Source organism: Haemaphysalis longicornis, unplaced genomic scaffold (assembly GCF_048455015.1).
Source record: "Haemaphysalis longicornis isolate Haplotype H1 unplaced genomic scaffold, Haemaphysalis longicornis Haplotype H1 scaffold_9, whole genome shotgun sequence".
NCBI lineage: Eukaryota > Metazoa > Arthropoda > Arachnida > Ixodida > Ixodidae > Haemaphysalis > Haemaphysalis longicornis.
The window spans coordinates 146,833,750-146,861,392 of NW_027526460.1; the positions used below are offsets into that span (position 1 = coordinate 146,833,750).

Genomic DNA, 27,643 nt, shown 5'->3' on the forward strand with positions numbered 1-27,643 from the left:
AAGCTCCTGTTGTGCGATGTATACCATATCTGTGCCCGTGTCTATGTCGAGCGATAAGCAAGGTAAATAAACGTTCAGAGGCTTTCATGAAAGCCTCGTCTCGCGCATCTACCTCCAAAATTATTCACATATTAAGTACGCATTTATAAACCTAAGAAAGCACTTCAAAAAGCATTGCGATATTTTTATGAGCCCATCCAACGAACTCATCGTAGTTTCAGCAGTTTGAGGTTGAGTTTACTCAAGCAGTTGGCATTTTCAAATACCTGCCTCTACAAACCTGAATCTTCGGGCTCTTGAAGCGGCTTATCCTTGGTGTCGTAATATACACAAACCTTTCGCCGCGATTTCGCACACACAACACATCAAATCACTTCCTGACATGTACAAGGCACAGTGGAGTGTATATATACACGGGAGAAATTTGCTTCTGCAAGCACGATGAAGTCGCGTAGTCGGTCTTCTCTTCACAATAAGCTGTCCGCCAACTGCTTGGTTATGCCAGCAGTTCTAACCCAGCCGTTCTGATCTAAAGCTCAACAAATCAAATCCACCAAAGCGACCACACCAACCAAGGCGTTGCTGGCGTCGTTAGGAGTCCTTTACAGGGTTGCCACTGAGTTTTAGTGAGACGGCGAGCAAGAAGTCGCCAAACTAGCCATTTTTTCTTAAGATTTCGCCAAACATGTCGCCACACTTGATATCTGCGGTAGCACCTAAAAATAAAAGCTTGTAATTTTGTATAATCCCTTAAAAGTCAGCACTGTTCCAAACACTTACATTATATTGACGTTTTTCAATGCCAGTCGCATCGTGCGCTTCAAATTTCCTGGTTCTTCGACTAGTTAGATGGCGCCGAAAGGCTGGTGCCTATCATGGTAAACTTCTAGTACACTCTAATCATCGTCTTGAACGACGGTGCGGAGCACAATATAGTATCAGTGCAACAAGTAGAAATACCATTGGTGAAAGAGTATAAATATTTAGGAGTATGGCTGAACGACAGCGAAGATTACACACACGTGCATGAGGCTCACATTAAGACGAAAGGAAGCCGGAACGCGGCTATAATGAAGCGTAGAGCCCTCTGGGGATACAGAAAATACAAAATGGTAAGGGAGTCTGGAAAGGGGTCATGGTACCAGGATTAACTTTCGCAAATTCGGTTCTGTGCATGAACCCAGAGACCCAAGCGGGCCTGGAGCTAAATCAGAGGGCGGTAGGCAGATTGGCCCTAGTGGTCCACAGCAAAACGGATTGATTGATTGATTGTGGGGGGTTAACGCGTCGACGCAACGCAGGCGATGAGGCGCGCCGTAGTGGAGGGCTCCGGATTAATTTTGACCACCTGGGGATCTTTAACGTGCGCCGAAATCTCGTACACACGGGCGTTTTTGCTTTTCGCCTCCATCAGAAAAGCGGCCGCCGCGGCCGGGAATCGAACCCGCGACCTTGTGCTCAGCAGCGCAACGCCTTAGCCACTGAGCCACCGCGGCGGGTTCCACAGCAAAACTACAAATGAAGCAGTACAGGGGGATATGGACTGGCCGTCTTTCGAGGCGAGTGACGAAAAATTGGTCGCGAGTGTGTTTAAGTACCAGTATATGTGGACACGCGGTAGAGACGGAGGATCAGACAGCTGACCAAGCGGCACGGAAAGTTGGCAGGGGAAAGTGAGGTTTACACAAAAGTTAAAAAGCAGGTAAAGGCAGCAGAGACGGCAAAATGGGAACAGGGAATGGAAGCAAAAAACAACCCTGGAGACTTATAGGGCAGAGAAACGGAAATGAAGAAGGAGGGATTCTATGGCAATACGAGAGGAAGTGCATTGCTCTTCGAGGCCCGGGCGGGGTGCCTGAGAACTCGGGCATACATGGGCAGCTACAGGCAGCAGGATTAAACATGTGCATGCTGCTGTAACGGAGCATTTTTGGTCACATACTGCCGCTACTGTAGCATGAAGACTGCAGTGAAGAAGTCGAAACGTTGAAGAGGTTTTAAAGGTTAACTTGTTTAATCTACTGATGACATTGGTGACATTTAGCACATACGAACTTGAAACAATTACACTTATTACATAGATGAAAAAGACAGTCAAAAGGTTAAGGGTACTTAGCGGGACATAGCTGGCGGGCGAAGGGCTCCCGGCGGGAGGGCACGACGACGGGCGGCAGAGTTTCTGAAGTGAGCTGGTGCAGGCCGCCCTCTCGCCCTCAATAGCCGGAGACGCCGCGTTATATTTGCTTTGGGGGAACGCATTGGGGGAAAAAGCGCATCCTAGCGTGTGTGGACTGCGTGGAAAAAGACTAAGGCACACCCGCAGCCAATCAGGAAGACGCTTCTTAGCTCCAATCAGACATGTCCCCGCCAAAGTGAAAGGGACCAAAAACACAGACACAAGGTTTCGACTCGAAAACGCGCACTCGGAGAACCACGCGTGTAAAGAAAGCAGTTTAGAAAAAACGCACTAAAGTAAACAGGGGAAAAGGGAAGGTCGTCGGAAGAACACTGAAGACACGGAGCCCGAACGCGACCAGCGCACACGCCACGGGGGAGCATAGAACGCCGCGGCCGCGGTAACAGAAGCGAGACGATGGCTCGCTGCCGGCAACGGCCGCCACTCTCGGTTTCTCTCTCTCTCTCGGTCGGTCAGCGCGCAGAGACAAACTTCGCATGCGCTTCTTAGAAAAAACGGGGCAGGGCCCAGCCGCGTCCGAAGCGCTTTCACACAAACACTTGGGAGGAAGAGCCCCGGTGGCGGCACAGAACTAAAAAACAACCAGAAAACATCAAGAGATCTCCGCTTCGCTACACTGCGGCAGTGATCGGGAAACTACAGACCATATTGTCAGGGGCTGCACAGAGATGCGACCACCGCGGGGTGAGGGGGAAACAACGCTGGCCAACACTGACTGCGCTGGCGGAGGCTTTGGAATTTCGGGTGAGGGGGGAACCTCAACTTCAACGCCATATAGGTGACGAAGAGGCGACTGGAGTGGTGGTGGAGGAAAAGTGTGAAAGGGGTGGGTACGCAGGTGGAGTAAAAGGGGGGTGGGAGCGATGAGTTTTAAACAGGGAAGAGGAGAGATACGAGGGAGGAAACAAATCTAATAGGTTAGCTGGGAGTAGGGCAGGTAAGCGTAATAAAACAGGCAAGTCGGTCGTTGACAACCGACGTCTCGATTAAAAGGAAGAGCCACTAATCATCATCAACAGTTATCATCAATATCTAAAGTTCCTTCATTGCTTTAACCAAAGCCGCTCACTTTTTTTCTTTGTGACTGAGAAGGCTAGTACCGCGGGGTGTGGGGGAACGTAGCAACAGTTGCAGAAAAAGCTTAATAAATAATAATAATAATAATAAACATTAAAATAACCTCGCCGAGGCGCCACCTTTACCTTCAGCCATAGCGTTATACAGTAGGCCGACGAAAAGAAAAGAGCTTAGCCGACGAAGAGTCTTTTCCATCGACGTAACATGTGATCGTTACCTTACAAACACAGAAAAAAAAGTGGTGGCTGCGCTTGTAGGGATAAGTACCCAAAAGCACGCTGAAAGTTAGCTACCTGCGCGGTGCCCCAGCTGCGGCGGCGAAAAATTTTCACTGGAGCCATGACAGCTGCGTACGTCCCGCTTTCCGCCCTCCGATGCCTACCCCCGTGCCCCCGTCTAGACATGCGCACGCCTCGGGCGAAATGAGACAAACAGCCCTTCGAACGCCGCTTTCTCGGTCCGGCGCGACGGCAAAGCTTTGCACTGCCGCAGAGACAGATGGAGAAAGGGGAAGCGGATCAGGGGGAGAGACCTCAGCCGAAAATCGCCAGAAATTCGCCATGTCGCCATTCATGATTTTACCTCACCACGGGCCTTTCAAAGTCGCCAATTTGGCGAAAAGTAGCCACTAGTGGCAACCCTGGTTCGTTATGCCGTTATTTCATGCTCTTCGGGGGCCGGCGGCCCCACAAAAAATTTTCCACTGGTGGAGCGATCCCACCTTCTCTCACACATACATTATCGCTTCCGGGAGGCGCTGCACACACAGACGCACACTCCTGCACTCCTCTCGTTCTCTTGGTAGCATCGCGGGCTTCCGTCTTTTTATTTGTATATTTTATTTTGGCGGCGCTGCTGGTGCTCACTGGAAACCGTTGCGAAATGACAGCGTGACCGCGCGCTGCTAGGAGACAATCCTGGAGAAACTGGTTTTTGTGTGATGAATCGCTTTACTGTCGCCTTTGCGAACCATATTCTATTTAATAATGTACCGTTTGGCTGTTCGTATCGCATGGCAACAGAATACTGCGCTACAGAATAATCGTACTGCGCGGAATACTATGCTCCGGACGTCGTTTGCTCACGGACTTCAGAAGTTATGCCTCCGTTGTCCGCAAGATGGCGCTGATCACAGCACATCAGTGGCGCCACCATACAAGCGCACGAGGCCCATACTACAGCATGACTTAGAACTCAAGTAATGCTAATCCTCCAAGACCGAGTCTGAAGTAGTAATGCGGTACGCGATGCCGACGGGAAGTACCAAAAATAGTCGTCTGGTTTCCTTATTTCGGAAAGAACAGGTAAAGGACGCGAAAAAGGTAGGTCCCTTGTTTAACCCTTTCAGCCCTGGATTTTTTATTTCAAGCGCAAATTGTTTTTACGCATTTTTTCTTACAGCTTTGGACATCAGAAGCACAGAAATAAAAAATTACGCCAATAGTCCAAGTATTTAATTATTTGCAGGCACGTTAATTAATTAGGTCATTAGGCAATTAAAATTTTTCTTTTTTGTAAAAAAAGTTTTTTTTCTTTTTGACGGAAACCCCATGACACCCTGATCTTAAAGAAAAAATATCAAGCTGGTAATCCAAGTATTTACGGATTTATAAACATTTTGACGAACCGGAATTTCTGTTTCCTTACCCGCACGGTCGTCATATCCTGTGTCCACTGAAGCTTCGTCTTTTTCATATCGTCCAGCCTCGCGAAATCTCAACAATGGTGGTGTCTATCGCAAGAGGTATACTTGAACAACCCTCAGCCTTAAAACCAGCAGTTTTGGTTTCGTTGGTTAGGCGCTAGAGGATATTATGTATTGTGTCGTCAAATGATGACGCCAGGGCTGAAAGGGTTAAATAAATACGGGGACGCCTTGAGTGCGTAGCAAGTAATGTGTACACCATTTGTTCCACACATTGGGACCTGTTATATAAAGAAGGTGTATTCTTTTTCTCTGTGATATACCAAAAGCTTACATGGAATACAAACGGAACGCACTAGACATAACATATGGTTCAAGAGCTGCCGAGCACATCAGTCAAAGAAGCCGGACGCTCTGGTAGCAATAATGTGTTCACTTTTGGGACAGTTGAAGGCATCTGTGAAAGGCCAGAAGTTGGCAACCCCCTTGTTACAACTGAATCGGTGACGGTTGACGGTGCCCGAGGGGCTACACATGGCAAGGCATGAAACAATGAAAAAAACCTGTTTTGATTTAACCGCATCCGATGTCTTCATGTCTACTCCGTTTTGGTGTAAAGACTCCTCGAACGCTTTGTAAGCTAATTCCATAGCTGGCACTTCAGGGAATAGCTGCGCTCTCGACGCTGCAGCACTCGTTGACGAATTGAGGCTGACGTTGGCGTAGAAAACTGCGGATGACACTGCCGCCCTCCCGTTAATCTCGTCCTTCCGTGCAGCAAGAACGGAACCATTGACGAATCTTCCTCTCCCGTCGGATTCCCGCTGCCGGGACGGGTCAAATGACCTGACTAGTTCTAGAGCGTAGGAAAAACCCAGGCCTCCCTGTCTGATGGCGTTGGTGAGAAGCCCGCGGAAGAAGGGCATAGACACTGCTGCAACTGACACAGCGATGCTGTTCCAGAAGTCGTCGTAAACGAAATATGGCAGTGCATAATTTTGGGGTGGCGTTTTCCCGGATGCCAGAAGAGCTCCTGCTGTGGCTGCTCGGAGCCAAGCTTCAAAGAAGGAACCAGAAGTTGTCGCGTTCCCTAACCACTGAGAGTAGGTCTCCAGGAGCCCTTCTTCCGAAAAAAGGTCCTCGCGTGGCCAGAGTAGCGTCTCCAAGTCACCAATTTTCTTGCTTGCCCATTCTTTGAAATTGTCGTCGACCCAGGCAAGTGCCCTCAGCTTTTTCCTCGCAATCTCCCTAATTGCACTGAAGATACCCGTGATCTGGTCCCTCTCGGCTGCGAGGAGCTCGAGTTGAACGTACAGAGACACAACCAGCCATCCGTACATGCTTTCGATGACGGAGGCGCAAAATTCTTTTCGTTTTACTTCCATGGTGCGCACGTCTTCCGTCCTCAGCCTTAGAAGTCTTCTGTCAGCCACAGGAGCCAAAACTTTAACGAATGCCCACGACAAATGCTCCAATAACTCGTCCCTGGTGTAATTTACAAACACAGCATTGATTGCTTGTAGGAGTGCAACGTCAAATACGAAGACGGTTTCCGAGAGCGAAAGAGCGCTTCGCAGCCTCGCATATTTTTGCATTTGTTGCCTCCAACGCAATGCTGAAATGTTCACCGTGTACTTTTGAATGTCTTGCAGAAGGAACCATCTCGGCGACTGGATGGTGTTATTTACGACTTCTAGAAGTAGTTTATTTATTGTGCGCTCGGTGGATTGGATCCTGTGAATGTCTTCCTGTGGACGTGATGGCACTCTGGGATCTGCTAGGTCTTTCGAAAGGCTAATCCAAAATTCTTCGTAGGTAACCGTGCTGAAGCGATGTTCCCAGCCATCCATTAATTCAGTGAAAAGCCCGCCAGGCTTGACAAATTGTATCGCATTTGTTGTGGCATAGCCCTGATGAAGAATACGCACACGGAACCAGAGGTGAACTTGCCAGTTTAGAGTTAGGTCAAGTAGAACTCCAAGAGGATCAATATTAGGTAAAGGCACTTCCGGCCACGGTATCTGCAACCTTCTGGCAAGCTCTTTCAACTGAAGCATGTCTTGCCTTCTTTCGCTTTCGGGAATGTCCCGCAGAGCACAGGAGTTGTAGACTTCGGACAGCCTGTTAGAGATGGTGGGGAATTCAAGAGCGGCGGCGCTGGGAATATTCTCGAAGCCCCGGAACCAGGCGTCCAGAGCTGCGCGCATGAGCACTGAGCCTTGTGCTCGACCATAAGGTGCTGTCTGTGAGCAGCTGTAAGCCTCGAAATCTACGCAAGGGTCTACGCTCTCGCTGACTGTTGACGTTATGATTCTGGCATGGTAAAGACACTCTTCGGTTATACAGGATTGAGCCTCCCGTGGCACCGAGGGGATGCCAGATGTCATGAACAGTAGCCACATGACAACGGTCACCACGGCAACAACAGCGGCCACAACGCAGTAGGCAGCTCTTTTCCAGGTGGTTCTCGAGATGGTTGAGGAGAAAACCTGCGCAAAATTCATAATAATAACAATAGGCAGGCTTTTAAGAGTTACAAGAGCATTTTATGACTAAAGAACGAAAAATTGCGCCCACCTCCCCGCGAGGGGAACCCTGTGTAGATGCGACGCATCGTGGGGTTCACTTGGTGTTTCCGTTGGATTGATTCTGAAATCGCGTGAAACGTGTCGGGAACGCGTATAATTATTATGTTTTATGATTATTATTATGTTTTATTGCCCAATCTTGGTCAATCACTCTAAGTGGTACGCTTGGGGCTTCGCTGTCGCAACGACCTTTACTCCATCATTGTTGCTGTAAGTGGGACCTTCTTTTCTTTTATTGCAAGTGTTAATCATTGCCCCATCATGCGTTGTATCAGTAGCATCTTGACATAGTTTGAATAAGTGAAGGATATAAGGCGCGTTCGTAGCATTTGATTCTGTCTCGGTTTTGTGGCGCAGTGGGAAGAGCACTATGTACCTCGCATTCCGCCCACAGGGTCGTGGGATCGAAACCGGGCGCCGCTAACTATTATTTTTTTTTATAGTTTAGGGGAAGGGGTGTGGACGGACGACCACGCCGTATGGAGGGACAAGGCGAGTGAATGAGATGCAGTCGCATCTAAAAAAGTGAAAACGCAGGTAAGCGAAAACGCGGGTACTACTGTTATGGTCCCAAAAATGAAGCGCTCCCAATACGTTTAACAAAAAATTCAGCGCCCTTCAACTCTGTGATGAAGGACGGTCTGCATAGCAGCATATCCTCCAAGCAGTGCACGGAACAAAACACATTTGTTTGTGATTTACGACTGAGAATTCTTCCTAGCCAATTACCTGAATGAAATTTAAAAAAAGTCCCGAGCTTTACCCTAGCTGACAAATGTAGAGCTGTCTCTTTCCCTCCCGCATCGTAGGCATGTTGTTGTTTGTGTAACACGCCAACGCAATCCACTCTACCACAGATGACGCCGGACCGGACGCGTTGGGCTATTTGACGGCGACGTTGAACATCACGCCAAAAGAACGGCAAAGCTATGAAACCTACATCTGCGCGAGCCCGCACCCCCCACCCCAACCACCTTCCTCTCTGAACCCGTGCGGGCATAAACCAGCAACCGATCATGCGCAACTGCTTAGAAGTGAAAGATGCTGTCGCACATGCAGCTCTAAAAGCCCTTTAAGCTGAACGAGTGGTCTTGGCCGCCCACGTCGGTGTTCCAAGCCGGCCAGTTTTTCATCCGGGAGGGATTCACACGTACATGACCAGCTGGAACTTTACAGCTTTCCGTGGTTTTCGCGCCCATACACGCTTCCGTTTGGGCTGACGCCTCTTAAGTTTCCGCTGTTCTTCCTCCAAGCGAGCGACATGCGTCCGTCCCATAGGGAGTTAACACCTCTATACTAGTGGACATACACGTGGGTGTCCCTTTCGCAGCCGCGTCATAGGCTTATCATTATCTGTGCAACACACACACCCAGACCCAAACCGCTCGATTGCCGAGGACAGCTGACTGAGCGCATTGAGCCATGAGACCGTCACGTTTAAATCTCCCACCGCCATGACGTGTATGTCTTCAGTAGTGGCACAAAGCCCTGCTGCGCGTACACTCCCCCGACTTCACCATCAAGCCGTGCACGCCTATACCGGCAACAGGGAATAGGCGCCTAATTAGGCATGCAATACACTGGCGAATGAAGAGAGGAAGACTTTACATGCGACCAGACTAAGATCTATTATTATTATTCCGCCAGAACTATGAACAGCTGGTCAGCGAGAGACACAGACGCGACAATGTTGCTGGGAAAGGCTTTCAAGCTAAAGGAGAATAATGTGCTCACGCCGGCGTTCCAACCCCGCAAGTTGCTTCCAACCGGCAGGGGCGCACGTATAGCGGGCGAAGTTCAATTTGAAGCGGCAACGGCCGCGGCTACATTTTCGGCGGCGGCGGTGGCAGTGGCGGGGGCTTTTGGGCGTATTTAAATCCATTCGCACTGGTGTTGATTCCCCGCGATCATATGATAATGCCGCTACGGCCGGTGTCAGCCGACGGGGCAATAGTTTTGAGCTATGGGAAACACCTCTGACCAGCTCCGACCACATCGAGCCATTGGAATGGGCTGAGACCCCCCCCCCCCCCTGCATAGCCAAATCTCAACATTCTTTCCGAAATAAATCGCTCCCTCTATCTCTCTCTCATATGGCAGACTCGGTACATCGCTTTTCAGCGATTTCGAGATGCAAGAGGCAGACAGCCTTCCGTTCGAGAGCGAATTCTTTAGCCGAATTCTTCAGCCGAGTGTCAGCCGATGCCGCCTTGCGCATCGGCTGAGAGAAAGAGAGAGGGAGAGAGAGAGAGAGAGAGAGAGAGAGAGAGAGAGAGAGAGAGAGAGAGAGAGAGAGAGAGAGATATAACTTTATTCTGGAACCATTGGGTCAACAACGACTGGTGACCAGCGCTGGGAGGGCGCCGGTGACCTGGGCTGCTCGTTGAGCGAGTCCTTGCTGGACCCGGGATCCGAGCAGCCTAACGCCGCATCCCAGTGTTCCACACAAAACATGAGAGGGAGTGAGTGTTGAGGGCATTGCCAAATGATATGAGCAACTGTTTCGTGGGCTGCACAGTCGGGACATTGGGGAGAGGGAAATACGATGGATAAATTGCGTGTATAGTCTGGCGCCGCTTGTGGCCTGAATGTCCAACGAAACGGAAGATCCAACGAGTCGAAAGGTCCAACTCGTCACGTGATCAGCGAGCCTGAACGTCCAACGAGACGAAAGGTCCAATCGAGCCTGCATGTCCAACGAGACGAAAGATCCAACGAGACGAAAGGTCCAACCGAGCCTGAATGTCCAACGAGACAAAAGATCCACCGAGTCTGAAGGTCCAATCGAGCCTGAATGTCCAACGAGACGAAAGATCCAACGAGACGGAATATCCACTGTTGGACCTTTCGTCTCGTTGGATCTTTCGTCTCGTTGGACCTTTAGACGCTGAATCTGTCCGCGACAGGGGGGGGGGGGGGGTTTGGAGAAGGCGCCAGTACCGTTCCTCGATGATAGAGAATGACCAATGGGGTGGAGGGTAGCGCCGGCGAGAGAAGCGGTAGTGGTAGGTAACTTCCTGAAAAGTCAGAAGGCTGTCGCGGGTTGATTGGGCTCCATGGGAAGAGGTGCGACCTGGCCCAGCTCGGTGGGTTAGCTCTCGAGCTGCAAGGTTATCCGCTTCGTTTCCTTCCAGCCCCGCATGGGAAGGAGTCCAAATCAACTCCGCTCGGGAAGTGGAAGGATTTTGAAGGAGAATTTTGAGAGCCTGCGGGGAAATAATCCCCCGGGCGATATTTCGAATGGCCGTTTTCGAATCGGAGATAACAATTGTTGGCGTAGGCCTATGAGTGAGCGCTAGCGCAATAGCCGCCTCTTCCGCAGTGGCAGGGGAGCGCGTTCGGATAGGGAGTGAGTAGTAAGAGGTTGCTTTTGGATCGAACATGGCGGTGACTGCCTAGGCGTTGCTACGGGTATAACTAGCGGCGTCCACATATGCGGTGGACTGACCAATGGGATATTTGCGGGCTAGGACGCGTGCACGATGTTCACGGCGTTTAATATTGTGCTCCGGTTGCATTTGCGGAGAATCGGCTGAACAAGCAGGAGATTGTGCAAGTGGGGAGGAATGTATACTCTGGGGTCAGTAACAATCAGTGCATGAAGCCCGAGCGACTCTAGGATGTATCTGCCAGTAGAAGTGGTAGAAAGGCGGGAAAGTTGACTGACACAATGGGCTTCTATGAGCTCTTCAGCTGTTTTGCAAATGCCTAGGCGTTACAGTTTGGCAGTGGAAGTACTTTGAGGGAGTAAAAGCGCCGTTTTGTATATTTTTCTTATGAGGCAGTTGATTTTAGACAGCTTAATTTTACTTGAGTTAAGGTACGGGAGGGCGTATGTCAGGAGACTGAGCACGAATGCTTGAACCAGCCGGAGGCGCTCAAATTCCGTCATTCCTTTGTTTTGAGCTGGTATGCGATGGATGAGTCCAATAGTTTGGTTGACATGAGAGGGGAGTTGAGAGATATATTGCGTATCGGGTCTGTCCCGCTGTGTGATCAAACCGAGGACTTTAAGACTAAGGATACGTGGTATGGGATCATTTTGTATTCGTATTACGTCTGGAGTGGAGCGTGACCGCCGGGGGCAGAGAGGGTCAAGAGCTCCGACATACTTGGGGAGCACTCAAGACCGGCCAGTGCCGCTTCAGCTACGGCAATGTCTGCGCCTGACTGAAGCGCCTCTTCAATTTGTGCATCACTACCTCCGGCGCACCACAGACTAATGTCATCAGCACCGAAACTAAACTATGTCTAAGATGTGGAACTTCAGCTAAATGCTTATGGAGATTAAGTAGAGCTAGATTAAAAAGGAGAGGAGGAAGGACTGCGCCTTGAGGGTACCAAGGGAAGGCACGTGAATGGTGTCCGAAACTACGTCACCGACGTGAATCGCGGCAGTACGATTATTAAGGAATTCTTTAATATAAGTGTAAACCCGTTTCCCGGGGTTAATCATTGCCAGATTTTGGACTATAGCTCGGTGTGAAACTCTGTCGAAGGCTTTGGTGAGATCTAGTGGTAGAACAGAAGCTGTGTCTACTTTAGAGGCCGGGATAATGATCTCATGTTTAAGTTGCAAAAGGAGATCCTGCGTCAAAAGACCCTGCCTGAAGCCTAGCATGGTGTGCGGAAGTGCATTGGTTTTGGTAAGATGTTGAACTAAGCGGGCATAGATGATGTGCTGAGGAACTTTCCTTACGCATGAAGTGAGGGATATTGGGCGGAGATACTCCAATTTCAATGGTTTTCACAGTTTGGGTATTAGAGTTAATTTAGCTTGCTTTCATAAAGGCGGCAAAGTGCCTGTCGCCCAACAGAGATTATAGTACTGTGTGAGACTGTAGATGGAGTTGTCGTCAAAATTTCGAAGGAGTTGATTGGTTACACCATCTTGCCCAGGTGCTGATCCAGGCGTAATCTTCATGAGTGCTGCTCTGACCTCCATTTCGGAGATTTTTGTGTCTAAGTCCCGATTATTATCGCCCGTGTATAACGGTAGCTTATGGTATCCCCTTCAGCTATGTAGAGAGTACGAAGACGGTCGAAGTACGAAGACGGTTGAAGTACGAAGACGGTTGAATAATATTCAATGGCCGATTATTAGTAGCTATTCGCGAGTGACTGGGATAAAACATGCATTTAAGAAGGCCGCAAGTACGCCTGATGCTGAGATTATCTTTCACTGTTCACATACCTGGCCCCATTGAGCACGAGCAAGTTCAGATCTATAAGTCTCTATCGTTGTAGCGAGAGAGGCTAACCTAATTTTAAGGCGTTTATTGTGTGTCTACTGACGCCATCTACGCTGTATGCTGTGATAGGCGTCCCACAGATGATTCAGGAAGGCATTTACTAACTCAGCAGGTATTTCGGGGTCTACGGGATTGTCGTGAGTGCGTTTGTTATCGAGAATTTAGCTGACCCAGGTATGATACGTGTCACAAGATATTTCAGGGGACTCTGACACTACACAGGTATTCCTAAAGGCATCCCAATCTGTACGGTATTGCTGTCGGGGTAGGCGCAAGATTTCAGATTGGAGCCGTACATCGAGTCGTATAATGAAGTGGTCGCTGCCGAGCGTATGTGGTGTGCAGAGCCATTTAACTTTTGGGATCTCCCGTGAGAAAGTAGGGTCCGGGGAAGTATCTTTTTGCACGCTATTGCCGATAATTGGGGAGGGGGGGTGTGGAGGGGTCGGACTCGATTGTAAAGCGCTGACCCTGGGTAAGCTCCCATGAGAGACGGCCCTTGCGGGTGGTGTGTGTGTAACCCCAGGTTGTGTGGGGGGCATTGAAATCACCTAATACTAGCAGAGAGTGAGGTTGCGAAGCCTGAATACCAAGGTGAAAAGTTGCTTGAATTTGTGTGAGTGCGCATGAAGGCTACCGTACATGTTGAGAATATACAATCTGGAGGCTTTGCGTTTGGGGGTGTAGAGGGCAACCAAATCATGTGGAATATCAATGCTGTCAAATTGGGAGCGTTCACCGGGAATATCACGTTAAACCAATGCTGCAGTGTATGGGTTATCCAGATATTGGAAGGCCTGATAGCTCATCAACGTGACGTTCGGTCCAGGTTCTTCTAGTGCTACTGCAACAGGGGCTTTTTGTTGAGTAAAGAGCAGTAACTGCAGGTTGGGCCGTTTGTGAATAAAGCCTCTGCAATTCCACTGCCAAACAGAACACTCAGCATCCCGCTTATTCACCGTAAAACTAACTAGGCCGAAGGGGGGTATTTTGCGGCAAAGTATGGTTGCTGGTAGTGGCGACGATTCCCCGCTTACGGTTATGTATATCGGCACGAAGGGATTCAATGGCTGCCTCCATGGCTGCCTGGTTGGCTAAGAGAATTTGGTGGAGCTGTAAATATTCTTCCTTGTGGTGCGCGACAGCTGTTTTGAATGCAGCCTCGATCCCTGCGAAACAATCGTCTGTTAGGGTGGGTGTAGTGTCGGAGGTAGTAGGCTTAGCCGTGGCTTTCCTTAATTGGTGGTGTAGTGGAAACCTCCTGCGAGGCCGGAGTTGATTGCTGCTCTGATTGCACGGAGGAGAGAGCGGGACGAGTGTGCAGTTGTTGTTTTAGGAGGCTGGTTTCGCGTCTCAATGCTGCATTTTTTTGCTTCAAGGTTAGTATTTCTGTCCTGATAGCTTGTAATTCTTTAAGAATTTTAGCTTGCGTATCAGGGCACGCTGAAGACCACTCGGCCACGAGCCGAGTTGGAAATATAAAGTTGGAAATATAAAGTATATAATGTACACCCAGTTTACAATTTTATTTAATTTTAGCATTTCAAGCAGCTAAGATGACTATGTGTTGAATACCGCTCGTGCAGTAAGGGTCCCCCAAATTTCCACAATATCTCACGTCTAGCAATTGCTGTCCTTAAACGGAAAAGCGTTCGCAGATGTGTGATCGTGCTGTTGACCGCTGTGCTTGTTCACACAGCGCAAAAAGGTGCTTCCTGCACCATAATTTTACGCTGTACGGCAGAAGTTTTGGTTGATTTTATTTCCTTGGTACCTATATTAACTTCGCTCCCTCTTCTTTTGTCCTCACTGGGCCTTATATTTTCCTACTGGCGTTCCAGTCAGCGAAGCGTCGCATGTGCGCTTGTGCAGCGCTTGTGTGCAGTGACCTGGACTTGGAGCTTGATAGTGTACAGACTAACAAACTAAAGAAAGGCGCATTCTTTCATTCACAAATGTGTCGTGACATAGTTTCAACTGAGCGAATGAATTACGAGAACCCGTCGGGGGCCGGCCGAATAAACGCTGGGCCGACTGACTGTGTCGACCGAGCCGAGCCGTGGAGTAGCGCAGTCAAGCGAAGCCATATTTTTATGACGTCATACAAAACGCCACCGAAAATGGGCGAGGATGAAGAGAAGAGGGCAGAATTTTTGAATTGATTTTTCAGGTGAATAAAGTGGCGTAAACGCAACGAAAGGGGTCGAAGCATGGCCTTCATATTTCAGACTACAATGTACGCTCGTAATCCCGCAATGTTTACTAATCACTTCAGTGCATCTTTAAGAACGTGTTCCACCGTAGAATTTCCTGCTATCCAGGACACCCTTCGCCCTTCGCGGTGAGAGTTAGGCATAGAAAACCAACCATTTAGTAACTGCTTATAGAGAAGAATCGGTTTCCTTGCGGTTTTCCCCAACAAGCTGACAGGTGGTCAAAGCGTTCCCTTCCTCCATGCGTACTAGTGACGTGATAGATCTTATTCCCAGTGCTGCAAATGTTTCCAACGGTGCGGGTGCTTAGATTGGCCAAACATTGTGTCCCTATACACACTTTCACCATCATCATCATCACCATCATCATCATCGTCATCAACAGCCTATCTACGCCCACTGCAGGGTAAAGGTCTCTCCCATTAATCTCCGATTATCCCGGTCCTGTGCTAACGGCAACCAATTTATCCCCTCAAACTTCTTGATCTCATCTGCCCGTCTAACTTTCTGGCGCCCCCTGCTACGCTTGCCTTCTTTAGGGATTAACTCTGTTGCTCTTAATGACCGACGGTTATCTTGCCTTCGCATTACATGCCCTGTCCACGTCCATTTCTTCTACCTAATTTCTACTAATGTCCTTAACACGCGTTTGTTCCCTGACCCACTCCGCTCTATTCTTGTCCCTTAATGTTACACCTATTATCTTCTGTTCCATTGCCCGCAGAGTCGTTCTCAATTTAAGTTGAACCCTCTTAGTGAGCCTCCATGTTTCTACCCTGTAGGTGAGTACCGGTAAGATGCAGCTGTCATACGCACTTTATTGACCACCAAATTCTGCCTCGGTCGCGAAGAAGGTAGAGAACTGTACGCTTGTACACACTTACAGAGTTGTGCAGTACATCCCGACCTGTGGAAGCCCAAAGTTCATTATGGCTGGTACTCCACATTCTTGGCTCGCGGCCATGTGGCATTCGGCCCCACCCAGAACTTGGACGTGCTCCTGGTTCTCTCCCGTCACTGGTTGTCTGGACTCCGATTGTGTGAGGCATGGGGGACAGGGAACAGGGCGGATCAGCGACAGCCCTTCTTTCGGCGAGGCTGGGCGGCGCTGATGACGATGGCACTCCGCAGACCATCGGTGCCACTTGTGGTTCAGCGATCCGTGACTTGGAGGTTCGACGTGCTACCGATGGCCTGGCTTCGGCGGTGAGCGGCTTCGCTTGCCCAGGCCCCCCTGGGAATTCGTCGGGCATCTCAGATTGTGACTCGCTATCCAACAGCTCCTGCGAATGGAATGCCATGTAACAATATCACCCGCGACAAAAATTGATCACAGATGGGGTATCTAGTTGATTTTACAACTATTTCGCGATCCCGATTTAATCAATCAATTCGCTGTTCTGTTCTGTTTAATTTTTTGCAGTCCTTTCAAAATCTCGGGCAAGGACATTCTGGTTACATTTGTGATTAGGTAACCTGTTCAAACAATTTTTGTTGTGGCGGCGCTGCTAATTCCAGAACAAACACGTCGTTTCCCACGCCGGCCGAATCACGTGGCTGCAAATGACTGTTTTTAGGGGCATGGATGGATTGACTGTCTCTTGTCACGTACAATAATAACCACAAAATCCAGGTCTAACTCAGTCCTAAAATCGGTCGTTATAATACACAGTACTAATGTTGTATCCAAAAGTTTGCAAGCAAGCACGCGGACGCACAGGCCAGTCCGCCGTCGGCCACTCAGAGTACTGTTGGCAAGTGATGTGGCCGCCGTGTTCCTGTTTAGCAGAGGGTATGACCTGACTGAAAACGGACGACGAAGGGTCATTTCGCTCTACGTATTCGATGGCAGCTATCGTGGAAATGGAAATCTGCTCTTGCCGTTCTTCCTCCACATTAAGGAGAGTGGGATGGCCCCTATGCGCAACTTCTCTCATCTGTCCGAACCTTCAAGTTAGTGAGCGGTCGATCCCTCAGTTGTTGATGATGATTACTTCGATGACGATGTAAAAATAGGCAGCTAAGGAGGATTACCTTTTCGTTCGAACCAAACGCGCACCATGGTAATGCGAAAGAATATTAGGCTACTATTACCACTTACAAATGCCTATCTGGCCTCGTTCCGCAAGTACGCCGTGATACGTCATAACAGCTGCCATAAGCGCAAGAAGCTGTACACAGAACAACAAGGGCCCATCTCCCCGCGAGGGGGACTCGAGTAAATGCGTCGCATAGGGGGTGGGTGTATTGCGTTTACGTTTAGTGTTTGGGGAGTTGGTGGTAGTGAATGCGTTGTATCAGCAGCTTCTTGACGTAGTTTGAATGAGTCAAGGATATAAGGCGCGTTCGTAGCCTTTCATTCTGTGTCGGTTTTGTGGCGCATTGGGAAGAGCACCATGTACCTCGCGTTCCGCCCACAGGTAGTGAATGCGTTGTATCAGCAGCTTCTTGACGTAGTTTGAATGAGTCAAGGATATAAGGCGCGTTCGTAGCCTTCCATTCTGTGTCGGCTTTGTGGCGCAGTGGGTAGAGCACCATGTACCTTGCGTTCCGCCCGCAGGGTCGTGGGATCGAAACCAGGCGCCGGTAAGTATTATTTTTTTATATAGTGTAGGGGGAAGGGTGCGGACCTGTTGTTGAGAGCGAGGAGGGTAGCGTGATGTGGGAGAGGAGGAGTGGGGTAGAGGGCGCACCTGGAACGGCTGTTGCGGACGCCGAGGCATGCCGACAACGCCGGGTGACATCGTGAGTTAAAGAAATGCTCTGCATTTAAAACGATACCTCCCCCAACCCTATGCACACAAGTTTATGTAGTTTACGTGCGTTGATAAAAGGGTCCTGTATAATTATAACCGCCTTAGGATCGAAACGCTGTAGCACTGGTCAATGAAACAGCAGAATTCTGAACTGCATCGTAAGTTCCCGCTTCCCGACTTCGCCGGCGGGTTCGCAAAGTTGCAGCATGCATCGCAAAGGAACAAACGGTGAGTGCTGTGTGCAGCAGCATGAGAAAGGAAGGTGTAAACCGCTTGCTACTGCTTGGGGGTTGTTGAGCAAAGCACGTGCACCGCCGATGGCGTTGTGGGCAGTGCTCTCTGTATCAGGTGCACGTAAATGCGCGCCACCGATATTTTGAGGTTACCTCAGACTCGGGATCTATTTGGCTTTGCCAACTCTGAACGATATGGCGACGGTCGAATGCATTAGGCAGAAAGCAGTCGGAGCTAATTTTGTGATTTTTTTGAAAACGAAAGTCTGTAGTGGGCTACGCAAACGCGATCATTTCGGTCTGCCTGCCTGTCACTAGATAAGTCAGTAAAGTTACTCATTTACGGGTTAGAGGAGCCCTCTGAAGGAAAGTATGAGGATCTGAAAGCAAAAGTACAGGAAGATATTTTTCAGAAGAAATTAGAAATAACGGTAACGGGAATTGAAAGATGTCACAGGTTTGGCAAAAAAACAAATGACGGGCCATGACCTGTGATCATAAAGTTTCTTGACTACCGGGAAAAACTAACGTTTTTTCGAGTGCATTTAAAATAAAGGGAAGCACATTGTCACTGTCTGAAGACTTTTCCAAACAAGTTCGAGAAACACGGAAGCAATTGTGGAAAAGTTCAGAGGAAGAAAGACTGCGCGGCTGTAAGACAAGACTAGTTTATGATAAGCTTAAGGTTGATGACGTCTTATTTGCATGGGACGAAAGAAAGAGGACACGCTTTAGGCTGAAGAAAAAATCAAATTGACACAAAAACAAGCACTCCGGCCCACTAAAAATACCAAATGTAAATTGTAGGAGCCTTCTTAATAAGGCCACTGAATTAGAAGCATTAATACTTTCTCATGATCCAGCTATTGCTGTCTTGACGGAAACGTGGCTAAGCGACTCGGTTTACGATAGTGAGTTTGTTCCGTCTGGCTACAGCGCATACAGAAATGGCCGTGGTAGTAAAGGCGGCGGTGTTTGTGTACTTTTTAAAGAAAACCTTAAAATATGTAGAATGGCAGATATACCAGGAGTAGAAGGTATTTTTTGTAAGGCTTACCACAATGATGTCCGTTACATTATAGGAGGTGTTTATAGGCCCCCAAACGCTGCTGTTGAAGTGCTGAATGAACTGCAAAATTATTTGAAATTGAATATTAAGCATGATGACCGGATTATATAGACAGGAGATTATAATTTACCTAACGTAGATTGGAAAAACTTTGCCTTGAAGCAGCGCGAACCTTCGGGTGAAGCTATGCTTGATATTTGCTACAGTTTTGACCTCCTTCAGTTAGTTGAAGGCTACACAAGAATTCAAGGTACCGCTCAGTCAACCCTAGATCTTTTCTTCGTTAACCAGGCAATCACACCTAAAGCAACTACTGAGATATTTCCTGGAATTTCCGATCATCATGCTGTGCTATTTACTCTAAGTGACACAGTTTTCGATAGGACATTACTCGTTTTATCTTTCCCTAATTTCGATCGTGCAGATGATACTGCTATTATAGATCTCCTTTCATTCAACTTTGACGACTTTGCGAATAATGAAATTGATATACATAATTTATGAAACTGGTTTAAGGACATTGTCAAAGAATGCATAGAATCATTTGTGCCTCTGGTAACTAAAAAATCGAAGCGAAAAAATCCATGGATTTCTCGGGGGACACTGAGGTTAAGAAGGCAAATAAAGCGTTTAAAGAAAAAACGAAGTCTGAACGTAACGTATTCAGAACCAATCGCCGACCTTTCAGTAAAATTGAAAAATCAAATTCAAACAGATAAGCAGCGCTATTTTGGGGAGTCCTTGCCGAATTACTTGACCTAGTGTCCCGAGAAATCTTGGAGGAGTATTTCACCCACGTCGAAAGATTGTCACGTCTTTAATGTCGGCGGTATTCTCACGCACGACAATGCTCGAATTGCAAATGCTTTGAACGATCATTTCAAATCCGTTTTTTCTTGTGACAACTCTGTATTACCGATCTTTGAAACTATTTCGCCGCGAATGCCCGATATTGTTGTTAGTGAACAGGACATATTGAACATGCTTGTGAAACTTGATATCAGAAAATCTTCTGGACCCGAAAATATCCCTAACGCTTTTTTAAAGACATACGCTGAATGGATCTCGAAGTACCTCCATGTTCTTTTGACAAAATCGCTGCGCGAAGGCCAGGTTCCGGACGACTGGAAAACAGCCAGAGTCAAGCCTATCCATAAATCAGGAAACAAGCAGAGTGTCAAAAATTATCGTCCTGTCTCGCTAACATCAACCGTTTGTAAGCTTCTCGAACACATTATCTACAATAGTATTTCACATTTTCTGGATGAACATAATATCTTAAACCAACATCAGCATGGATTCAGGAAGGGATTTTCAACAACGACACAATTGGTATCAACAATACACGACTTCAATACTTTAATTAATAATGGCAAACAAACCGACGCAATTTTTATGGATTTTTCAAAAGCTTTTGACAAGGTTTCGCACAATAAATTAGTATACAAGTTAGAAAAAATTCTCGGCAATGATCAACTTATTAAATGGATATCGGCCTACTTGAAAAACAGGGAACAATTTGTAGTTTTTAAAAATAATTCCTCTCACAGGGTTGCTGTTGACTCTGGCGTCCCCCAAGGGTCGGTTCTGGGTCCCCTTCTATTTATTTTGTATATTAACGACATAGTAAATGATATCCCTGTAAATATTAGGCTATATGCGGACGATTGCATTATTTATTCTGAAATAGAATCGCCAAATGACCAAGTTTTGTTAAACGAGTCGCTAAACAAGGTTGTTTCCTGGTGCGAGGCTTGGCAACTGTCAATCAATTTTGAAAAAAAAAACGGTGTACATGTCCATTTCTCATAAGAAAAACCAATTAAATTTTCAATACTCTGCAAACGATGCTATTCTTTCCAAGGTTCAATCCTACAAATATCTTGGGTTATGGATAACAAACGATCTTAATTGGACAAAACACATTGACATAGTAACTTCCAAGGCTAATCAGAAACTCTTCTTTTTACGAAGGACTTTGAAACTTTCACCTCCATCCGTCCGTATTCTTGCTTACAAATCAATAGTCCTACCCATACTTGATTATGCAGCGGTGATCTGGGATCCATTTACTCAAATTAACATTCATAAAGTAGAAAAAATACAAAGAAGAGCAGTTCGCTTCATATATAATAGTTATGGACGCACCTCGGTAACTGAACTGTTAGTCAGAGCTAACTTACCCTCAATTTCAGAAAGAAACCGCATTACCCGATTAAAATATTTATACCAATTAGTTAATGGGCATTACAAGATAGATACTGGAAATATTATTTCATTTTCTTCAGGTTACGCCACTAGACAACGCCATGTTCGTACAATAACTCCGTTCCGTACACGCAATAATTGCTTCAAATATTCTTTTTTCCCTGGAACTGTGCAGGATTGGAATAGTTTAAATAACCATCAAGTTACAAAACAATCTTTAGCATCCTTTGCTGCTGGTCTAGAAAAGCAGAGAAAATACTTTTACTTCTGTGCTAGCTTGGTTTTCTTTTCATAAAATGAGACTGATGTTTAATCTGTACTATTTTTGTACGTTTGATTACGTTTGTAAAACGCAAGTGATGTTTCTTTTTGTTTACTTGTGTTATATGGCTGCCTACTATATGAAATGGGACTGTTCCATTTGTTTGCCTGGTGTTATATGCTAATATTTCCGCCTTTTGTACCCACTTGCGAAAATCCCTCCAGGGGATTGCAGTACCCATAAAAAAATAAATAAAATAAATTGTGGCTAAGTGTGCTCGCTAGTGCGTCACTGATACAGACTCGTTCACTAGCTACGAAGGGGTGAGCAACCACGGACCAAACAGTGGTTCATCAGTGAGTCACATGCACCACTAGTTGGCCACCGACAGTACCTCTCCCAACTACTAGTCACGCAACTACACGTACCCATCGTTCACCCGTGGGTCACCATTCCAATGGGTGGATAAATGACACGGGTGAGGGTGAGAGAGGTAGGAGAGAGAGAGGAAAAGAAAAAAGGAAAAAGATGATGTTAAAGGAGGAGAGAGGGCGGATAGAAAAGACAAAGGAATGTGCTAGAGGCGAAACATGGGTGTTCAGGATAGTAGGGGAGCGAAGGAGGCGGCCGAGCAGTAATAGGCACCCCAGACTTACTCGGCCGATGGTGTAGCCAAACACAAATATTTGAACTGCAGTCTGTGGCCCTGTATTTTTGACAGAAAAGTTCTCGGTGTGCGGTGTTTTCAGCCGACGCGAACAAAAACACAAGGCAGGTGCCGCGGGTAGGCATTGTCGCTGTTATGACGAGGTATATTTAGCACCAGTCGAGGGGGGTGTAATATTTACAGATGAATAAAAAATTTGTATTTTTTGCTACAAATAACGTTGAAGCCAATCTTGAAACAAAATTGGCCGCGTATCTGCTCACTTCACTGCAAATGTCGCCAAAAAACGATACTCTTCTGCAACTCCTGCCACGTGACTCCCTCCCTTTTCTGTCCGCCCAGCTCTCACGCTCTTCGTCTCCCATCTCACTCCTTTTGCGATAAACACTGTGCAGGCTTGATGGAGTAGATTCAATTTTTCAGAGGCCCACTGGTCACGGGTCATCCGTTTCCACCTTTCGGTATTGTTCGTTATTTCCGCAACGAGATGCGGTCTTGGTCACGAAGCACTTTCTGTATTTTTTTTATGAAAATATTCTTTTCAACGCGTCGTCCTTCTTGCTTCGCAAATCGCATATCGGTTTTCAATTAAAAGAAGACTGCTGCTATTAATTATTGATTTGACGCCGAAAATATGCTTAATGTTATTTTTGCTCAGCAATGTTAACAAGTATGAAGTATGTTAACAGATTTAGTGTTCACGAGGCGTTTGGTGTAAAGAAGTTATCGTTCAAGAAGAGTTTTAAGTTTTGGGTGTGTGCATAACTAGACGTAAGGATGCACGCAGGGACCGACCGACCGACAGACAGACAGACAAACAGACGGCTAGACAGACAGACAGACAGACAGACAGACAGACAGACAGACAGACAGACAGACAGACAGACAGACGGACGGACAGACGGACGGACGGACGGACGCATGTACGGACGGACGGACAGACCGGCCAAACGTTTCAGGTTCAAGTAGCTCAACAAAGACTAGTATTTCAAAAATTAAAGCCGTTCCACTCAATGTGAAAGCTGTCGGAAGTGCAGAGCAGTGACTCGCCATAATGGGCTATACCGCCGTTATCCGCCTACTGCTACTGCCCCATGCAATTCAAATGTCCCGCCTTCACAGTGCTCGCGCGCCCCCTGCATGAAACTGCGCCAGCGGGAATTCTGTTCTCTTTGTGCTTCTCTCCCCGCACGTGCCGGCGTTGCACCGCCACATTTTGCGTTTACTATCGTAAAAACCAACCCATCTGGCGTCCTTAACTAATGAAATGCGGGCGCTTCCGGTTAAGTACGTATATTTTTCCTCAAATGTACCTATAGGCACCCGTCACTGCTCAGAGGGCGCGACAAAAAAGTACACCCAGCGCTGCCCCGCGGAAGCTTGAGCTAACTTTGGGTCGGTGAGAGGCAGACGGCGGCCGCGCGTTCATATACTCGGCACCTCTCGGTTTGTTTTTGCGATTCTGCAATTGTTTTTGAAAGGTGTCTCGACCTTGAAAACTGTTCTGGCAAATAGTTTCCCCGAGGCTCAAGTGCTTCTGTGCGATTTCCGGACAATTACGGGGCTGAACTACTACTGCCGGCCTCGCGTGCGCGAGAAGTTACCGAGACTGTACGTTAGCGAGCGCGTGAGCGCCGTGAAAGAAATTGACGGGACAGACATCGTTGCGAAGTCCCATTCTCAGCAAGGGAAGTTATTTACAGCGCCAATTCAGGTCAGTAGCCAGCGTGTACAACGGCGCTCCACGACAGAAGCGTGTTTGTGTTATTGTTTTCTCTGTTCGCGCAACCACACTACTTTTTCGGTTGCCGTTCTTCAGTTCGGTTGGTGTTGTCACTAATTAACAACGCATCTCAAACGTTATTAGCTGTTGACAAAGTAAACGCAGTTCCACACAGTTCGAAATCTTCTGCGGAGCGGCGGTTGTCTTTACGAAGATTCCGTTTAGTTTCGGCTTCTATCTTGTGAGTAATGTTAGAGTCGTCTTAGCGGCTAATTATGATACAGTTTGTTCAGGCCGTTCGGAATTCTCCAAAAAAGTATTTCCTCCTCATCCTTATCCTCGGCTTAAAAAATAATAACCTCAACTGTTGAAGTACACAAAACGCATTAAAGAATTCTCCGCCCCATACTCTGCTTAAACAATAATAACCTCAACTTGCAGAGTACGCAAAACGCATTAAAGAAGTCAGCGCGAGTGAATGCAACCTTGCCTTTGATAGCTGTCCACGCTCTCGCTTGGAATGCGTGGCCGAACTATGTACACTTCGGGGAACAAAGTAGGGCTGTAAGCGGGATGCGTATTGACCGTCTTGACATTGCTTTTGGCATCACCCGCGAAGTGCTGTGAATGCATATTCTTGTGCCGCCTTTTTATCCATTCGGTACCGTGAATGTCGCTAAAAAGAGGTTACTGCTGATAAAACAATAGTGGCGGAAGCGGTAATATCTTGTGTTATGCAACTACTACGACGGCATGCGATTCATCGCAGCGCGTGATGTGTATGAACACTGAAAGTAAACGTTTTATTTTTACCGCCCTTCGTGTCTGCACTGCGCATAAAGGGTAATCGTACTCATAAGGTTACTCCTTCCACTGACAAAAAATGTCATGACTTTCTTACTTCCTTGACTTTTCTTACTGCTAAAATCATTTCTTGCGACGCTTATTCTCCCTCGGCTGGCCGAGCGAGAAACCTGTACAGAACGATGGCAGGCTGCCTTTCGCGATTGTGGCTGTCCTTCGCGCAGCAGTAGCGGCGTTGCCACTAATTCTTTCCTGCAGCCTTTTGATCCTTTCGAACCCTGCAACTTGCAATTATAACTGTTTCTTAAAAAACGTCCGCCACACAACGTCGAACCGCACGCAGAGCGTGTGTTTTTACGTGCGCTGAACGGCCGGTCGCGACATCCACCGACCCAGAGTTGCTAAGCGGCGGCGAGAGGCGGCGCTGGAGTCGCGCGCAAACTGCAGTGTCCAGTGCCTATAGTTTTCTTTGCGCTAAACAATGGGAAGATGTATGACAAGTGCCAGCGTTTCACGAGTTTCGAACGCTTATCACTATATAAACCGCTTGGCTTTCGAAGCCTGTGGAGACGCCGCGAACAACAGCGTTACTTAGATTGGACTTGATTGGCTTGACTACACTGGACGATGTTGACCAGTTTCGCGGAGCTCCTGGAAAGCCGTGCTGCGCAACTGCGAGGATTGGATTGGATAGGATTGGCTTGGATTGGATTGGTTTTGGATTGGATTGGACTGGATTGGATTGGATTTGGATTGGATTATAAGCAGCAGTAAGCATTATTATCAGCTAATCATAAGCAACCAGGAAAGCTAAAAATAACCAGCTGAACCTTAGCTCCCGCTACGTATATCCTGGCATAGCCGCTTGGCTTACGAAGCCTCTGATTTACGCCGCGGCGAAGGGACCGTGGCAGGCTACATCGTAACGCCGTGGCGATATGCTTGGTTCCAGCGAGCGAGCTAGGACTACAAGGCGAGCGCCTAAAGTGCTCTGCACTTAAAAGTTCGGACAGTGCAGGTGCTGCTAACTATGTACTACAGTAGTTACAATGAGAGTCTAGTTTGCTACTGACCTTAACTACACGCATCAACAGGGTCGCCGAATCGGTGGCTCAAGCAAAAATATTTTTTCCCATAAATTCGACATCACTGATGAAAAGCTCATTTTATTCGTTTGCTTCGTAAATTCGACATCACTTATGAACTATACTCAAACTGTAGCCTTACAAATCATTCTTTTCATCAGCAATCACGCACGATTCAGTCTACATTCGCATAAATGCTGTTTCGGGATCACTCACTTGTAATGACATCTTTGAAGTGGCTGTAGATGGGGACCCCGCTGAAGGAGTGGGCGCCAAGGCCGCGTCTTTCGCCGAGACTATTTCGGGCACGTGGTCGCGTTGGGCGGCCCTTTGCTGCTTTGTCTCGTCAGCTGTTAAAAGAGAACAACGAAGAGAATGTTTTCAAATTCAAAACATGCATCGCGAACAAAATTACAGAATCCTGCATATCTAGTTTATAAGCGACAAAGTACATATTACTTTCGCGTTTAGTGTTGTGCTGCGCAATGGCTAGCTGTGCTTGTTGTAGGATGTACATTGTGTTGGAAAAGTTTCTTTCGGGTTAATTGGGGTGTCGCAAGTTGCTGGAGTAGAGCTCGCAATATTCCTCAATGGTGAACCGAAATAAATGGAAATCTAGGGATCGATTGAAAGGTTTTGCAGTAATCTATAACGCTGATGTTATCTGTAGGGTTTTTCTTTTCTTTTAAATCGGAAAAGAATGTTTGTTACAGATGTTTAGGCCACTTAAAACCCGTCCTATGTGCTCGCATTCAGAAATAAATACTTACAAGAAATTTAGGAAGTTGTGTAGTCTGTTGAAAGGCCCTTGAACGTCACTTAACTTGAACTTAGTGCTTAGTGCTTAGTGAACTTAGTGCTACAAGACGGTGGCGCCGCCCTTGCGTACCTAAGCGGAAATGCGTGGCTGCTATGGAAGCCGAATAATCGCGAAGACGGCGTTTGCAATGGGAGATCTGCTTCGTGCTTCGGGAGATCTTATGAAATTAGTTGGGTTGTCATCTTTAGATTATATACGTAATTTTGTGCATGCAACGCCATAAGTTGTAGGTCGAATGAAACAGCGGAATTACCGTTTACATAGCGTGACAGAAATCGGAAGTTTTGTTCCCACGAAGAGGAAAGCTATTCTCACCAGCCGGATAGACATAAAACTGCCGTTTTTGTAACATTGTGAAGCTAGCCAAATGTCAGCCTCCCCCCCCCCCCCCCCTCCTCCCCCCCCCCCCCCAAGGGTGCTGATCAGCCCAACGCATTTTGTCAACCTCGCTAAACAATCTAAACATCACGAATGAATGCTCAATACGCTTCCCAATATCTTGCCTCCTATGTAAACGAGTGATAAAATACCTACACCTACCCTATAAAAATTTCCATGCCTGTAATTTGTTTTAAAATAGGGTGCTTTCTTTTTCAGAAATTTATCTGTTTTTATGACGTGCCAGGCGCTCGCCCTCCACCACAGGATTTTTTTTTTTTGACGCAGGATTCCCGTGTTCGCTAGAGCCGCAATTTTTTTAACCGAGCACTACGGCTCATGATAAACTCATAAGCGACATCCGGCTGCGTCAAGTGTACCGTGGAGAGTAACAAAAAAGGAAAAGAGCGTGTGAGCGCTGCCTTCATGAGGGCGCTTGTTCTATTGAGCAGGCTTGGTGTCGCTGATTGGCATTAAAAGAAAATGCATTCCAAAATTATCGGTTAGGTAAGCGCGTAGGCAGCGTCTTCCACGCAAAGCACCGCGGTCGGCACTATTTTAAATTAGCGATGGTGGCCTTAATTCTCAAAAAAAAAAAAACATATGCTTCTCTGTCAGCAATTTTTCAAGACCGGGCAGGACATCTGCTAATAGTGGTGCGATTGC

General features: G+C 47.4%; 1 long non-coding RNA gene across 1 annotated transcript; it reads right to left on the bottom strand.

The window, feature by feature from the left end:
- Nucleotides 1-7,269: 7,269 nt before the first annotated feature.
- On the bottom strand, nucleotides 7,270-26,123 carry LOC144152476 (uncharacterized). The gene is made up of 3 exons (XR_013319174.1): nucleotides 25,996-26,123; nucleotides 15,857-16,255; nucleotides 7,270-7,408 (listed from the first exon to the last, which is right to left on the bottom strand). It is a non-coding gene; the product is annotated as an uncharacterized LOC144152476 (long non-coding RNA).
- Between the last annotated feature and the right edge of the window lie 1,520 nt (nucleotides 26,124-27,643).